Source organism: Triticum aestivum, chromosome 2A (assembly GCF_018294505.1).
Source record: "Triticum aestivum cultivar Chinese Spring chromosome 2A, IWGSC CS RefSeq v2.1, whole genome shotgun sequence".
NCBI lineage: Eukaryota > Viridiplantae > Streptophyta > Magnoliopsida > Poales > Poaceae > Triticum > Triticum aestivum.
The window spans coordinates 584,794,385-584,798,681 of NC_057797.1; positions in this window are offsets into that span (position 1 = coordinate 584,794,385).

Genomic DNA, 4,297 nt, shown 5'->3' on the forward strand with positions numbered 1-4,297 from the left:
TTCCTACTCCAGTTCCCCCAAAGCCCCCTCCTGTACTCCCGGTACCCAAGCGCACTATCATGTCGCCGGCCAACGCGGATCTCCGAGCCGGAGATCCTGAGGTCCATCCTGCCTTTGGTCGCTGCGTGCTGTCGCTCAACAGTGGCATGGCGGCGCTTGACGACCAGTTTGCCGGCAAAGTGCTGATGGTAACCATCAACGGCGACCGGCCTCCCGTCTCGCCGGATGACCTTGTCAAAGCTCTTGGCATTGCGCACGGCATCCAAATAAGTGACTTGCTCGTCGAAGTCTGTCCGCCACTGGCTGATTTCTTCGTTAGGTTCCGGACAACTTTCGACTGCAGTCGTGTGTTCGAATCTTCCCGGCGTTTGTTCTGCGATGGCGCGCTGGTGAGCTTTGATCGGTGGCACCCAGGATGGGGATCGGTGCCCTCTAAGCTTGAGTTTTAAACAAATCTTACCTTCCACGGCATGCCTCGACGTGCTTGGAACAGCGAGTCCATGAACGAGCTTATCAACGACCTTGGAGGTGAGCTCGTAAGTATGTTTGTTCCTCCAGACAGTTGGGATTTGATGGTTATGGCATGGATGAAGAAGCCGTCCACCATACCGAAGGTGATTGGTGTTGAGATACCGGTGCAGGAACCGGGGTTGTACTATTCATCGCCACCAAGGCCGCCACGGACCACGTTAGGGATTTACCTGTATCGAGTGTTCGTGCATGTTGAAGAATGGTCAATCCATCAATCAAAGTCCTACCACCGCCGCTGGTGCCAGGGTCCGTTGACGACGTCCATTACAGGAGTCAACGTCAGACTTTCCCTGTGTTGCTCGGAACGATGGATGGCACAGGGCCTACTCCATCGCGCGGCGGAGGCCACTGCTTCTTTGGGAGAAGAGGCAGGGCTGGCTTCCTGGATGTGCTCTAATTTGAGGTAACAACTGAATCTTGTCAGATACTAGTTAAATCCGAGCTATGGTGTGAAGCACTGATATGCCAGTACATTTGATTGTGACCTGTTCTAATTTTGTACCTGAACATTTTTTAGAAAGGGTTGCACGTCAACTTAATGTGCTAGGAGAACTTATTGTGTTGTCTGTATGTTTTCTTTGCACAACATTCAAGATATTTCCCCGTCATTGATAAAGACGATGAACTGTTATTTACGACTTCGTTGGTTTCAACATAGCCATTCCCGTAGCGATCCACTGCTTCCATCCTGATTGTGCCGCCTGCGTGAAATTTTTGTATGCAAGTTCAGTGTGCTATGATGTTCTATATGATTGTGTCAACTATATAAGTTTTTACTGAGCATCAGCAATGCATATGGCTGAAAGATGTATTTACGAGCATCGGCCGATGGGTCTCTCTCTCTATCTCTCTCTCTCTCTCACACACACACACACACACCCACACACACAAACACACGCACAAGTGGGACCCGTTGAATTATTTATTTGCTCATGACATCTTTTAATTAGGTTCCACTGTAATCTAATTTTTTTCTTAAGTTATTAATTGAGCTCAGTGACTTCAAAAAGTTGTATAGAAGCCTTGTTTGGGCCTTTCCGGCATCGCTGAATGTGGGCTGAGTAACCATGTTAGGTTGTACTGTACTACACAGGCCTTTTTCGCTATTTTTTAAATAATACATTTTTTTATTAATTTTCATAAGTATTACGCTGGGTAAATTTTTTCCAAAAATAATACACCGTTTGCCAGCTGCAGGACGACCGGGCCTAGTCGGCCCACAGCAGGCCGACTGGCCCCTGTCGGCCCACTGTGGGCCGACTGGAGCTAATTGGCTCACTGTGGGCCAATTGTTTTTGCAAAAGTGTTAATCATGTATTTAAAAAATACGTGTATTGTGACCTCCTCCGCTCGCTGTGGGCCCACTGTTTTTACTAAAAAATATGTTTTAAAAAGTGTTAATCATGTATTTAAAAATTGTTAAATGTGTGTATAAAAAATGGTCCTTATCTATACAATTTTTTTAATGTGTGTATAAAAATAGTTTTTTTTCAACATCAGCAATGCAACTAGGCTGACAGTTGTACACAATATCCGGGTCAACTTGTTATTCTCCACCTCGCGGGGCTGCAAACTTTCCTAGGAGGTATGCATTAGGCTTAACAAGAAAATGAACTTTGAGAAATAATAAATGGGATGTAATTATAATAACTAGACAGTTACTATGCACCAAACACGTAATTAGTTTGAAAAATATATTATTTTTGGAATTTGAAAATTTTAATTTCATTACTTGTTGCGCGCGCAATATTTCGTTGGATTTTAACGTAATACAACTTTATTTTGAAATTATATTTAACCTGACTAGAAATTTCGGATACAAATATTTCGGATCCCATCAAAATGTGGGAATTTTTTTTGAATTATGTTTTGAACGGTTGTTTGAAATTATTAATCGTTGTCCTAGCTAGAAGTTGGGTTGTACTTTTAACAAACTGTAAATGGGCTGTAGTAAATTCCATTAGAATTGAAAAATGGACTGTACATTCTTACAAATCGCAAATGGGCTATATGTTCTCTGCCAAATCCGAGCTGTGGGCCTACTAAGTTGACGCGTACCAAGGGCTTTGTCAACTTAGTCAATATAAACGATTCTAGCTGCAGTGATCGTACGATGTCCATCCAACGGCCGTAGTGCTTCTTCAACCTCTGGTCTTCTTGCTCCAGCCGCCCAAAGCACCGCCAGTCATGTCGCGTGCTCCTGCCTCCTGTGGCCGGCTGTGATGCCGCGGAGGCCTCACCGCCCCGTACTACTCCCACCGCTGGCCAGGCCATCCCTCTACTCACCCACACCCCCTGTTATTCTGCGGCGACGGCAGCCTCACACCGCAGCCGAACTAGTGAACCATCGTACTCCTCTCCGCGTGGGCTTCCACTGCTGCGTCTTCCCCGGCTCCGTGTCGTCCCCTTCCTAGGCCTCGCCGTCGTCTAGACCACCGCCCAGGTGCTCTCAGCGCGGCGTGGTCAATGTGGTCAACGACCAACTTCCATCGGAAGAGTACTGTACGTGGAGAGGCTGACAGCTGGGTCCACGGCAGCCGCAAGGAAGTGCGTCCTTATTACGCGCAAAATAATTATTCCTCCACCTGATAGCAGGGACCCACCGGACAGGCCACCGTATTTCGCGAAAAAATGATTCGCCCCCTGACTGCTGGGACCCACGAGCTATATCTTCGCACGCAAGGAAGTGCATCCGAAAAAATGATTCGCCCCCCTGATTGCTGGGACCCACCAGGCCCCCGACTGCTGGGACCCACCAGCTGCACCTTCGCACGCAAGGAAGTGCGTCCGAGAAAAAAAAACGATTCGCCCCCTGACTGCTGGGACCCACCAGCTACATCTTCGCAGGCAAGGAAGTGCCTGACAGTCGGGACCCACCTGGTCGAAGCATACGTGGCGTTATCATTCTGGTCGCGAATGTGTACGTACATACTGGTCGATGTAGAGGCGCGCACGTGTCGTAGTAGAGGCGCGCACGTAGCATGTACACGTACGTACAGCGGCCATGGTGCAAGAAAGAAAATACGGCCACGTATGTGTACATACGGGCGGGGTCTCGAACGCCTACTCGCGCATACGTACGGCCAGGGCTCGTGTCGTGTTCATGAGCGGGGTCGGAACGGAGAAACAACGTCGTCGTCGTGTTCATGGGGAGGCAACGGAATGCGTCGTGTTCATGGGGAGGCAACATAATGCGTCGTGTTCATCGGGGGCGCTTGGACGGAACAGGCGATGGAAACGACGCCTGGCGTACCGCAGAACAAAGGAAACGGCCTTGTGTTCGACCGGCCATGTTCTAAACGGGATCCTGTTCGTCGAGAGGGGTGTGGCGTACCGCAAAATGGAGGAAACGGACCTCCTACGGTCGAAACGGGGGTCCTGTTGATCGGGAGGGGTGTGGCGTACCGCAAAACGGAGGAAACGGACTTGTGTTGGAGCGCTACGGTCGAAACGGGGGTCCTGTTCATCGGGAGGGGTGTGGCGTACCGCAAAACGGGACTCCACGGGATACTGTTCATCTCCACCGTCGACCTCCGCCAGCCTCCACGGGATCATGTTCATCCATCCTCCACGGGATCCTATTCATCCAGCCTCCACGGGCTCCTGTTCATCCATCCTCCACCGTGCGCTACTCCACCAGCTACTGTTCAACCACCCCTCCACCGTCTACTGTTCATCCAGCCCTCCACACCACGGAGACTTGTTCAACCACCCCTCCACGGGCACCTTTCCACCGTCTATTGTTCATCCAGCCCTCCACACCACG